The sequence below is a fragment of the Petaurus breviceps genome, unplaced genomic scaffold, assembly GCF_028583685.1.
Source record: "Petaurus breviceps papuanus isolate PSGF00001 unplaced genomic scaffold, PetGlider_PUasm1.0 90686, whole genome shotgun sequence".
NCBI lineage: Eukaryota > Metazoa > Chordata > Mammalia > Diprotodontia > Petauridae > Petaurus > Petaurus breviceps.
This window is the reverse complement of record NW_027187309.1, coordinates 10,583,324-10,597,188: the sequence shown is the minus strand read 5'-3', so window position 1 is coordinate 10,597,188 and position 13,865 is coordinate 10,583,324.

The following is a 13,865-nucleotide window of genomic DNA, read 5'->3' as shown; positions in this document are numbered from 1 at the left end:
AACCCATATTCAGGATTCTTTGCACCATAGTATAATCAAAAGAGCAATGTATTTGAAATCAGAGGACTAATGCAGTTTTGTCCCTTTCTACCTATATGACTTTGGGTAACTTCCTCTCCCTGGGCCTCAGCTTCCTCATCTGTAAAATAATGGAATTGGACTACATAATTTCTATGTCTCTTCAACATTTCCTAAATACTTCCTCCACCATACCAACTGTCTCATACTGCTATATAATCATTCTGTGTGGGAATGGGTACCACCTTGCAGCTCTAATTACACTCTGAGCTCCCTAAAGTCAAGGCCCAGATTTAATATTTCTTTTATTCTTCCTTGTCCTCCTGCAATATAATGTTGAACACATAGTGCATGCTAAAAATATGTTTAATTGAATGGCATTATCAACATAGGCAAAGCATTGTGTTACATGTTGGTAATATAAAGACATAAACAAATTTTCTGCCTTCAAGAATCTTATAAATTCTAGTAGAATTCCATAGCACCAGTAGAAATTTTTCATAACCTTGTAAAAAAATTTTTGAACTTTGAATATATGCTGGCACTAGTGTCTGCTGAAAATAATTGGGTGTACTGGGAGACAGATTTAGTATACTTTAGTACCCTTGAGATCTCTTTTTATAAAGACTTCCATCAGACTCTATTCCAAATTTCATTTTCATTCAAGAAATGGGGTTAAGAGTATTTATGTTGCTACTTACCTCAAACTATTTGACTGTGAGAATTATGTCCCTCATGAATTTCTTTTCATACAGTTCTGGTCTTTAATCACAATGGATAATTAAATTCCAAATGTCCAGCTTCCAAATTACATTAGTCTGTACCTTCTATAGAAAAATATAAGCCTTCTTAAGTAAGAGGGTCAAAAAAGTGTTAATCTGAAAGTCACATTCATTTGTACTAAACCTCATAAGAATGAAAGATCATAAAATAGTAATCCAAAGGGCATAAGGATATAGGGTTATCTGGGGCAAAAGTATGGAACATATACACATTATCTCTTTAATCCACTTCTGGTAGATATAGCCCTATCAAACTACCCTGAACCTTTTGTGAAATGGGAAGACCAAAGCAACAATGAGAGCAATATAATAATAGAATTAAAGTTATAGCATTCCCCTCAGGATGTGGTACATCGCACAAATCCTCTGCATTAATGATAATTAGTAAAGGGGCTTATGGTTCAATTTTAAAAGCATAGAAGGCTGTTTTGCAACATCCTTCAATAACATACCTTTAAAATATAACCTCAAACTCGTCAAACCCAGATCTAATGATATGACTCACAAGCTTCTTTCCTTCCCCTGTCTATTTTATTACCCCTAGTCTGAAGCAACATAACAACAATGGTTGTTTGGGTCATTCCTAAGAGAGTGGTAGGAATGAATTTTGGGGTGCAGATCCTACCTGTTTTCCTTCTGTTTACTAGTTCTTACATTAGCATCAGAAACTTCGATGACACTAGAGCTACTGGGTAGCCTGGTTGGCAAAGTTTGCTAAAGATAAGTTGAAGGAGAGCTGTAAATTGCACCTCAGGCAAATTCAACTGAATTAGTCAAGTTAGAGGTGTAGAGGGAGCCTTGGAGAAAATGCCAAGATGTGTGATGCTTCAGAAGAAAGCTAGGTTTCAGCAAATAACAGGAGGAATCTGAGAGGCTACATCTGAAGATTATAGGACCAAAGAATCATAGATTTGGGGGTGAAAGAACCTTAGACATCATCTACTTCATCTAGAGGAGGAAAGTGAGACTGAGGGATTTAAGTAACTTGACCAACGTCATAAAAATTCCAGAGACTTGAATCTATGCTGACTCAGATTCAGAGATCTTTCTGATGCCTCACTACAGAGAAAGTCTCTCGTCACAGGAAAAAAGGGAAGATAGAGAAGGTCTGAGAGAGCTAGGTCTATGGTTATTATGGTGAGGGGATAGCAACCTGCTATCGATATAGCCAGTGGCAAGCCATATTTGTGGCCAATCATCCCCACACTGATTCTTCTTGCCTTGGCTAGTGTTGCGGCAGGACAGCTGCATCAGACAATGTCCTCATCATCCCCACCAATTCCCTCTCAAGGTTACAGGATCCAACTCTCCAAACAGTTTGAGGGGTGCATGTGTGTGTGTGTGTGGGGGGGAACATTAGCACATCCATGGAATTGAGTGGGCACCAGGTGGTATAGCAGATCCAGAGTTATGTGTGCAATGGGATTTTATAGGGTGAAGGCTTTCAAAATCTGGGTTGTTTCTCTTACCCGCATGATTTCCTGCACAGTGTGTTCCAGATGCATAAATAAGCCCAGTGGAAGACTTTGTTATTGTGCCAGATGTGTGAACTAGTTCTGTCCAAGGCAATACTGATTTTTTTCCCCCTTGCATTTCCCATTTCTATAAAAGAAAAGGGAAGTGGGGTCACATATCCCTCTATTTATGATCTAGATGTCTAACGATTCTAGGACCCACATAACTAAAACATGGGAAAGAGAGAAGTGTTCCTTGAAACTGGGAAGGGAACTGAAGCCCTACAGAAGGATTGTTGTTTTTTTGTTTTTTGTTTTTTAATGGAGGAAGTCAAAAAAGTGAACGGATGGTGTAATACAGATATTCCCATAAATATCAGCAGTGTGACCTCGACCAAGCCATTTAACCTGTATAGGCCTCACTTTCCTCAATTTTCCTGTAAATTGGGGTGGGGGGGGGGGGTTGGGATTTGTCCTCCACAACTTATGAGGAAATGTTTTGTGAACTTCAAAGCATTCTATAAATATGAACTAGCTACTATAAGCGATGGGGGAGAAATCAGAGAGAGGGCAAAAGTGGGAAACAGTAATTGTGGCCAATATATAAACATAATAAAAGATGAAGCTGCTCCAGCCTCTTCCCAGGTTCTCTGTGCACCTCCACAATTCGCCCAGCCCACTCATAGGCTCTCTTTGCAGAAAGAACCAGCTCTATTACAATAGCCTGCAGTTCCTTCCCCGCCTCCCCCCGCGCCGCCCCACCCTCACCCCATTTCAGACCTCCAAAAGGGAAGCTCGAGGCTAGCTCCGCCCCTCTCTTACTCCCTACTCCTCCTCTTCCCCCGAACCCTCACCCCACCCCACCCCACCCCACCCTACCCCACTCCAGCTAAGCCCCAGCTTTACGGGTGGACCAGTTTTATGTTTACTGCACTGGCATCTAGATCTTGGGCTGAGCCCCCCTTGGCTTTGGTGCGAGTGACTTTTAAGAGCCGCCAGGGCCTAGACTTTAACATTAAGGTTGATAAGGCCCAGAGTATTTTGTGTATGCGTGTGTGTGTGCGTGCTTGGGTGTAATCTACCCAAAACAGCCAGAGCATGGGTTTATCTCTTTGTTTAAGCTAATTACTTGCCGTTTCCACCAACTACTTTGTATAAAAGCATCCCAATCCTTCATCTCAGGTCCCCCAGCCCCTGCTCCAAAGAGGCTCCAAAGGCCCTCGCTAATCCCCCCGGCAGATCGGTCCACTTTCGAGCTCGCCTGGTCAGGCTGACCTCATAGTCTCAACTATCTGGGGCGGGAGTTAACACTCTGAAAGGAAGCTGCTTTGTCTGCAGTGAGTAGGCGTCTGGCCTCTTTCAGCAGCAATCCTGATCCAGAGAAGTCCGCTTTGCTGGGATCTCTTCCAGTTAAAATTTTGGACGTGGCTCTGGAAAATGTGACGGTGCCCAAACACGAGCTACAGGTCATTCACTGTCCACCTCTGTCCTCCTACGGCGGAAAGACACTGGAGTTGACAACAGTGCTTCTTACCTAACTGCTCTGAGCCGTGACAGGACCGAAGGCTGGCTAGGGGAAAGGGTCTATTATCCATCCCTGTTTAGAAGCATCTGTGGAAGAGATTAAAAGCAAAGAAGAAAAAACCTCAAAACTTTGCATTGCACCCCATTGGCTTCTGTGTGACTGGACAGACAAGAGGCGAAGGAGTTAAAGTCTGTTGTCTTTTCTTATTTCGTGTACATATTCCGCCTCCCCGCCCCCATCCCTGCCCTAAATAAAAACGTCCCAAAAGCTCCATCCTTCTCAAGACTGCAGTGCAGTGGTAATTCTGGGCTACTCCAGGGCTCGCTTCCCCCACCCCCACCCCCAGTAGCCTGGGCTCTCCTAGGCCATTCCCGCATACCTGCCGCTTGTGGGCGGTTCCAGTCCATCAAGCAGGGAAATGAGACGATCCATCAGTGTCAGGACGCTTGCTGAGCAGAACAGGCCCCTGCGGCCTGCCCGAACCTCCCCATTGAGTCCAAGTGTGAGATTCATTCAAGAGAGGCTAGCTAGAGGTACTTATCCATCTGTGAACCTCAAAAAAATTAATCTGGGAGAGGACACATGCTCACATTGCAGGGGTAATTAAGTACCCTGGACATATGAGAAAGATGAGAGGGGGGAGGTGAGGGAAGTCACCAACTAGGGGGCCATGAGAAAAAGGAGATTCTGGCTGTAATCTGAGCTGTTGGGTAGTCCTGGAACCAGGGCCTCCAGAATTTTGGTTGCGTTTCCTCCCAGGGCTCTTGCGTTTTTGGAAAGGCACTTTTTTTGTGCTTTGTTTATTGTTGCTTTGTTTGCTGCTTTTGAACAGGTTCCTGTCAGCCCACTCTAGTAGGCATGTGAAGCCCAGATGATAAGGATAGTTTTCTAGATTCCTTTCGATCTGCTAATGGCAAAACCAATATACTACAAGTCGGCTCTCTCTACAACAATTGAGAATGAACAGGGCTGAAAAGGTCTCAATTCAGAGAATCAAGGGATTCAAAGTTTTGCAACCTCTGGGGTACATGAGGAGGGAGAAGAAGAGAATAACTGGATATGAGGGAAGGATGGCTGACTAGTCTCCTTTCTGCAACTCTTCTCCCCCCCCCTCCCCATCCTTCCCCTTCCATACACCTTGGATTACAGGTCCATAGTATGTGTCTCAAGGCTAAGTATGGCCTGACAGACCTGGAGCTCCAGAGTACTTTGAGCCTTAAGCAGTCTGGGAAAGGTAAATTATTTAATTAACTAGCATGAATAAAGCCTCAGAATCAGTTGGAGTTAACATTTGTGTGCTGGGCTGATGAGACAGCAACACCAAAGCTATACCCACTAATCTATTCTGTTCCTGGACAGGTTTTCCTCTGGCTCTTTTTTTCTGAGGGACTGTCACCCCATCAGATAGAAGGAAAAATGTCAGGCCAAAGCTCAGAAACCTTTTTACTAAAGCAGCAGTGGGATGGAAGCTGCAGGAGAAATTGACTCACTCTGGGTTTCCTCCAGATTACAGGAGCGGATTTAAGGATCAAAGAAAGCATAGTGAGTAAGAACATTACTTTCAGAGTTTTGTAATTTACAAAGAACTTTTGTATTTATCTCATTTAATCTTCACTAAATTATATTTCTGTTGTAGGAGAGGATCCCCCTGACTTTTTTTTTTTAAGTGATAAGGAAACAGGCCTAGAGAGGTTAAATTTTTGGTACAAGGTTATGTCTGCAGCTGGGATTTAGACCTAAATTTTCTTTGCTTTCTGGACCAATGCTTTGTCCTCTAGTTCATGCTACCTGTCAGTAAGTGGCCTGTCAATTTTGCTTCATCCACCTCCTACCCAAATCCTTTCACCCTCTTAAACATCAGTTCATTCCAAACCTCTCTCTGGGCCACCAAAGCATATGAATTTGGATAATGATAAAGGATAGTTTTGTGCACAGTTTCTATCCTTCCACCTCAAACCTCCCCTAGTCCTTATTCCTATGAAAACTTCATTGCCTGGGGTATGGTACAGCAGAAACGTTTTCCACAGATAAGGTTGTGATACCAGGGATTTTATCTAGTATCCCACAAGAAATCACACTCTGAAGCTGCAGCCAGAATGTTCCCCACAGATCTTTCTTCCTGTATGGGGAGGGGAAATTTAAATTTACGTTAAACCTGAATCCAATTAAAACTGAATAGAATAAAAGTAGATTCATTTGATAATTCTTCACCACTTCCTGCTACTCCCTATGCTAGGCAGCCTGTACCATCTGTGGGTTTTTTTTTTCTGCTATGGATTCCCCGCAGTGCCAGGCTGGGTTTTCTCAACTATCAATAGGTACAGTCCCATTTATCTCTTCTCGGGTTCAGTGGAAAACAAGTTGTTAAGCCAAATCCATACTATGGAGATAGTATGATCCCTTAGTGCCATCCCTGTTTCCTGGAGAGGGCAAAGAAAGGATAGAGGGGAGAAAAAGAGAGAGGGGGGAGAAAATCATAGAGAAGAAAAAGAGAGGTAGACATACAGAAACACAGACACGCAGAGAGATTCACAGAGACTAAGAAGCCTAGTTCAGCACTTTATCAGAAGGCCATACATGTAAACAAAGGGCAATTTCACACACAACCAGACTTTTCTGGTATTTCTTTTCACTTACCCAGGACCCCTGAAGGAAGTACTTTGAGGTGGGAGAAGGGACAGGTGAAGGAAAGATATATTGGAATGAGATGCATCCATGTCCACCTCCCTGGCCTCAGTCCCAGTTCCAGGTCTGGTGCTCCCAGCTGGCTTCTCCTCTTTCCCATTCTCCATAGCACCATTCCATCCTGAGGCTCCATTTGGTTCTTTCAAATATTTCTCTTCTCTCATCCAGCTCTGATTTCTACAAATAAGAAAGCCAATTTTCTTCTGTAAGCCCAAGGAACATTGTTTTTATACAAATGGACTCTGAATCTGCCAGGAGAATTTCCCGGTGGAAGTCTTCATCCTCATCCCGTTTTTCACTACTTTGTAGTCAAAACCTTACTGGCACTTTGGTGACTTTCCTTTGGTTGTGTTAGTTTTCCATACTTATTAGCTATTCATTCATCTGTTTTGTTTTAAAAAAATTATATTTCTAATAGTCTACCTTCCACCCCCTTCCTAAACACAACCCTTCTCCCTCCACCCCCATCGCCATCTCCCCATCCTGCCTGGTTTGACTAGGGGGACTTGAAAGGAGGAGGGGAAGACAAGCAGGAGGGGAGCAATGAGGGGATGGATAAGAGAAATAATTTCCAATTCATTGCTTCTAGTTTAAACATATAGCTTTAATTTGTTTCCTTTCCAACTTTCAAAAATGAAGGTTCCTGGAACCCTCGTTGCTAAATTTGTAGGGCAATTAATACTTTGATTTTCGAGCCCTAACTGCCATTGAAACAAAAAAATTAAAAAAGCAGAAGGCTTTGGACTTCAGTGAACAGAGCTAGAAAGAAATTTAGAGATTATAGTCTGATAATAAAAGATACACAGAAAATTGCTGGCAGAGACCATAAATATATATAAAAAACTCATTCTCAAAATTTCCACAAAAATTCCATATTCCCATATGGGATCAACTACTTACTATATGTTGATTTGTTAATATTTGGTTTATTCTAAAATAGCTTTTTTTTCTCTCATCTAAATGTTGAGCATCTGAAGATCAGCTCATGAATATCTTTTTAGCTTCCCTTGGGCAGAAGCCCTTGAATGTTAGCAGAGCACTTATATTAGAATCTCCACTAACTTTGCTGGAATAATTGAGGAAATATCACTCACCTTAATTCAAAAGAAGACTGACATGTATTCTTGTGAGCAAAAAAAAAAATTGTGTGCAAAATATCTCCCCAAGGCAATAAATATTAATTTGGTGTCTGTTGATAAGAAATTGTTAGAGAAATAGGATTAGAAATTCCAGAAGTTTGGATTGTATCACCTCTAAAGTCCCCATTCATGAAATTTGCAAGGTGTTATTTTTTTCCCAGCACTGGGAATCTAGACCTCCAAGTTTCAATTTGAACCAGTGAATGTCTGATAAGAATAAAAACAAACCTGATATGTTATCCTCGTCCCTTATTCTCTTTTCCCAATGGCTTAAAGATTGTGGTGAGTAACAAAAGGGTAAGTTCTAAGTGGTTCTTTAGATAACATTTTCTTAACAAACAACTGGAAAAGAGACCAAAGAAGGATCTACTTATTTCTCTTTGATTAAAGGGCCCTCAGTAAAATGAAGAATAGGAGAGTTACCTAACCATGGTCCCGAATTTATGGGTTATTGGAGTCTTTTTTTTTTTAATGCAACACTATTTAATCAACTTGCTATAAAACTTGATATCTCTGTCAAGATGCTAGAGACTTTGTGTTATTAGAAATCAGAATTCTCTTCACTGTTCTTTTCTTCATGTGCAATTTCAGAGGTCAGGTTTTGAAAATGGTTCTTTTACTGTAGTTAACTGTCCAATCCTGATGGCTGTCCAAGCTGAATTGCAGAATAAAGTAAACAGTAATACATCCATGAATTCATTTTCATGAGCTTAGGGAATATCCTGAGAGATACCTTCAGCATGTTTAAGGCTTAAATATTAAAATATTACCAACTTTTAAGGGGAAGGGGAGTTAACAAAAGCCTTTTCCTACAAGGAAATTTCATATTAATTATTTTCAACTCTTTGTGAAACTCCTCTATAATCATACAGTTTTAGAAAGGAAGACTTCTTGAGGCTCAGAACTTCATTTTCCAAATGACAAAACTGAGATACGTAAAGGTTGTGACATGCATAAGGTGATACTACTATAGTAACTAATAACTAATTCCCTAACTCCCCTATTCAATGTCATTTCCATGACACCAGACTTTTATTTTAACTACTAGCATATTTACATGAGAACTAGATTAATATTATTCAAAGAGAGAAATATGTTGGGTGCCAATAAAGTTGTATATTTTCCTTCTTTAAACATTACTGATCTAGTTCTCTTAGGTAAACCTGAAAATTTCTTTAATTGCCCATCTTTCAACCTTAAAAAAGAGTAAACTACAGTCCAAAACATTAAAAGCTTAAAAAAATAACCTGAGTTGACAAGATAATTTATGACAGCTGTTGCCATATAAGAGATTTTAAGTAAAAAACAAAAACCTTTATTCACTCATAAAATCTTGAAATTGTAAAGCAATTCCAAGTAGTTAACAACATGTCCAACTTGCCTATATTATCTTTTCTAAGCTGCAGATAATGATTTTTATAGTGAAGACTTCCTTGAAGTTTAAAAAAAATCCAATCAAGGATGTATTGGTAAAACTCCTCTTGCAGGAAGATTTTTCTGACACGTCAAGATTTCACTTATCACCAAGAAAACTGAACAGATTATGACTTCTTATTCAGATTTGTTCTCCTATCCTTCATAGTCCCCAAAATGAATTTTGCTACTATTTGATTCATGATACAAAGATCATTAAACTAGTTAGAGCTGGTAATATTTCACTCACAGAATCACATGAAACTAGTTAGAGCTGGTAACATTTCACTCACAGAATCACATGTTTCATAACACATCCTGCTGACTGTGTATCAAGAATGATATTCTTGTTCACAACTTCCAGTTATACAAGAATATTTGCCACAATAAAATTGCCACTTGCATGCCACTCAGTCTATAGGCACTATATGAAATCACTTGTGCTAAATGAATTCATAAAATGAAATCGCTTCAGTATTTATCATGAGCATATTCTCTGCCAACTAGAGCAGTCCAACATATTATTTTAATGGTTTGCTTCTTCTTATTATTAAAGCCATTCAAAAAAAGCACTTGTTTCATTAAAGTAGACACTGAAGAAGCAAATTAAAAAGAAGGCTGTAGGGAATGACACCAAGGATATTTGAGATGGAACAACATACTACACAACACATAAATGAAATATTTGAGAATTTCATTCAATTATCATATTTTCAAACACCTAAACATTTGGCATTGTGTAAATAAAGCTTCCAGATAGTTGACAGAATATTTAAGTTTTCATCTAGATGTTCAGACACAGCTTCAGATACTAAGTTTTAAAAATACATTTAAAAATAGTCCTATTATAACCAGCATGATTATTAAAAATTTGCTTTATTACATAAAAGGAGATGATTATTGTTGTTCAGTTCTATCATAATCTGTAGGGGAAATAACACATCAGCTAGATACTTTTAAAATGATGACCCTTAAAGTTAGTGGAATTTTTTATATAAAATGAAAATCAAAATGAGTCAAACTCATATTGTCAAACTATCTGAAGTCAAACCCACCCTAAATGATTTTTTGAAGGCTCAAAACTAAAAATTTTCCTCGTTATATTTTGCTACTTATTTTCAATTTTCTTTATTTCTTGATTCTCTCTGCAAAGGATGTTATCTTAATTCCTCCCAAATAATTGAAGTATTGTGTAACAAGAACAGTATCATACTCATGGTAGAATTTTCCAGTTATCAGAATTCTAAATAGCAGGTACAATATTTTTGCACTATATCTACATGTAGAAAAACTTATCTAAAGTTTGGAATAATTGATTTTTATTTGGGAATTTTGAATATAAAATTCAAATGGCAATTTTTAAAAAATGAGTCAAGTAGGCATTGCAAGGCTCAGAAAGTACTTGTATATTGAATTTAATTATCTATTCATTGCAGATTAAATTAGCATGCCTCAAGCATTAAAGGAAGGGTAGATTCCTATAACTTTTTTTAATTAATTCAATTCTTTACTCAACCATAGTTTGTGTTGTTCCTTGCATCTGAGAGGTCTTTCCATATTACGAATATCACACAATCCATTACTTCTTTCAAATTTCCACTTAAGATCACATTCTTTGGGAAATATTTGTGTACTAACTCTAATCATTATCTGTTTACTTTATATTTCCTTAACCTTTCATGCATGATTGATGCTATACTATATATGCTTTCTCATATGTCACCTTCTAATATTTTCCTACTTATAGTCAATATGTTTTAGTCAATCAATAAAAATTTATTAAATGCTTACTATGTTCCAGGCAATGTGCTAGGCACGAGGGATAAAAAAAAATGTTAAAAATAGTCCTCAACCTCTAACAGCTCACGTTCTAATGGAGGGTACAATACATAAATAACCAAATATAGAAGATAAATAGATCCATGCATACATATATGGATACATACATGCATAAATACATACATGTATATATGCACACCCACATCTATACATGCATAAACACACAAAGGGCAGATATCTCAGCAGTGAAGGCACTAGCAACTGATATATTGGGACAGAGCCAGAAAAAGCCTCCTTCAGAGCATGGGATTTAAGCTATTTTTTTTTTAAGTCAGGGAAAGTAAGAGGCAGAGATAAGGAGGGAGAGTATTTTAGGCTTGGGAGATAGTCAGTATAAAGAAAGTTTTGAATACAATACAATAAGTAGGCCTTTGTAAGTGACTCATGAAGTAAATGGAGGAGAGTGAAGTATAAGAAGACTGGAAAGGTGTGAATGGTCAATGTATAGGGCTTTAAATGGCAAAGAAAGGACTTTATATTTGATCTTGAAGGTAATAACATATGCTTCTTTTTTTTCCCCAACAACAACAAAAAATAAGTTACCTTACCTACAACAAAAATAAGGAACCTTGTTTCATACTTCTGGAACCCATCTCTGTCCCTCACCCCACTAGTAAAAGGATAGGTTGGGCACACAGAAACAGCTAAGTAAATTTCTGGGGGAAGAAATAAATGTATGCAAAGAGAATTTTAGAAGAGTATAAAGAAACCCCATCCAAAACAGCCCCTGGCTATTTCCCAGTATACTTAAAAAAATTAATTACTGAAGGTAATATATTACTTCTAACTGTTCCCATGAAAATGGGTTGCCCATATTCATGTACCTCCCCACACTTAAATAAGGATGAGATCACATTTTTAAAAAAAAGTTCACTTTTTTTTAAAAAGTGCATTACCATGACTTATTACAGTCTATTATAATGTGCTATCTCCTTAATCATAGTAGCAAATGTGAAAAAATGATTTCAATATAATCTGTTAGTTCCTAAACTGATGTAGGTAAATGTTGATGGCAATCTTATGGAGGTCATAGTATCCAGAATCTCTAGAGTATATTGAATCAATAAATGGATTTTAGTGATCAGCTACTCTAACCCCCTTATTTTATGGGGGGAAAAAACCAAAACTCAAAGAAGTTAAGCGATTTGTTCAAAGTCACAAAATAAATAGCAAAGCCAGATCATCTGACTTCTGTTACAGAAACATAACTAACTGAAGGAGAATAAAATAAATTAATTGCAGAAAGTATGAATGATCTATCTCCATGAATAAACAGAAAGATCTAAATAATTTTATTCTGATTCTGATTTTCTCAGAAAGGAGGAAGTAAAAGTGTTTTATTACCTCTTTCAAGTTATTAGTGAACATAACCAACTTGTATATAAAGGACTTTGAGATATTTAAAATAAAATATTATATAACAAAACATTATAATATATAGTATATATATTATATATATATAAATAGGTGTGTATGTTTGAATGGGGTAGTATTATTTTAGATGCTGTTATCAAATTTAAGTTAGTTGTAATTATTAATATGGTGTCTATTTGCAAATGGAAAGCTCTGTGCAGGATAAATATTTTAGGAATACAATTATGAGCAAAACAGCAATGAACACAATTTAGAATTCTGTCTTTTTGTTGAATGGAGATGCTGTATTTTACCTGAGTAATAATTTCCTAGAATAAGGTTCTCCTCTGTTTAAAATATTAGTCAAAATAGCTATTGCTGCATTATATAATAAAATGAAGGTTATTCCTATAAAGTAATTCTTCTCTAGTTATTCTAACACAAAATTGATAGGTTAATTAATTGCTAGATTCGGGAAATTTTGAAAAGAAGACAAGTCTTATTAAGTTTTAATTCCCAAGGGGAACTTATTTTGTTTTGAAAGTAAATTACCTTTTGTCATCTAAAATATATAAAATCTAAAACTAAAAATAGTCCTTTGGTGATCAATATAATGAGAAATTTTATATTCCAGAGAGATGATTGTTATGGTGGCCACCTCTTGCTGCAACACAGTAAAATGTGTATAAAGCTTCATAAAGTTTGCAACATTGACCTCTGCATAGGAATTGCATCCTGTTTATTTCCCTCATTTGTCTTTGACTTCAACATGAAAACTTGATATTTTTACATGATATGTTGTTTAGGTCACTTTTTAAAAGACGTATCCTAAAAAGAAAGCTGGCTAACCCAGAAAACTGTTTCTTGTTGGTCTTGAATCCTTGATAGAATGACATGTTTCAACATGGTATATAAACAGCACCTGTTCAAAATTAAGGTGGCAAAAGAGCACCCCCAGAACTTCTAAGAGACCTTAACTTTCTGTTCACAGAAGGAAGAGTTTAACCTCCTTTAAACAAAGTACTTCAGAGCCTGCCAGTTACATTTAAAGGGGGGGGGGGGGCATCAATGTAACACTGAGCCCATTAGCTCATCAGAGCACAGGCACTGAAGAAGCCATCTCCCAAATCCTGAAAATAGTTGCCATAGCATTTTCTTCTCTATTCTCTCTCTCTCTCCTCCCACTTCTACCCCAGAATGATTCAGGGCTACAATTACCCTCAAGAGCAAGGGGCATTTCAAGATTTCAAGACAGTGAATCAGTAATATGATATTTAAGCTATGTAAAATGGGGGTTTCCTATAGACACTGGAGGAGATCGGGTTGCTATTAAGTTCTTTGAGATATACTATCCTTTCATATGCAATTGCAGTACATGTTATAGAAGGGTAGAAAAAAAAACATAGGAATTATACTTTAACGCCGAGAATGTACGTTTGCCTACAGTGCGAGTAAACCTACATCCACCTCTAGAAAAACAAGAACTGGTACTACAACTGGATTTCTTTCAGCAGTGGCTACCGTGGACAGCTCTCACCCGTGCTTGCCTCCCCCTCTGCAGTGAGTAGAGTTCCTCGTTAGCTTGCGTCTGTGCTGCACCACAGAACAAGTACTTGGTATTGAGCTCTCTCTCTCTCTCTCTCTCTCTCTCTCTCTC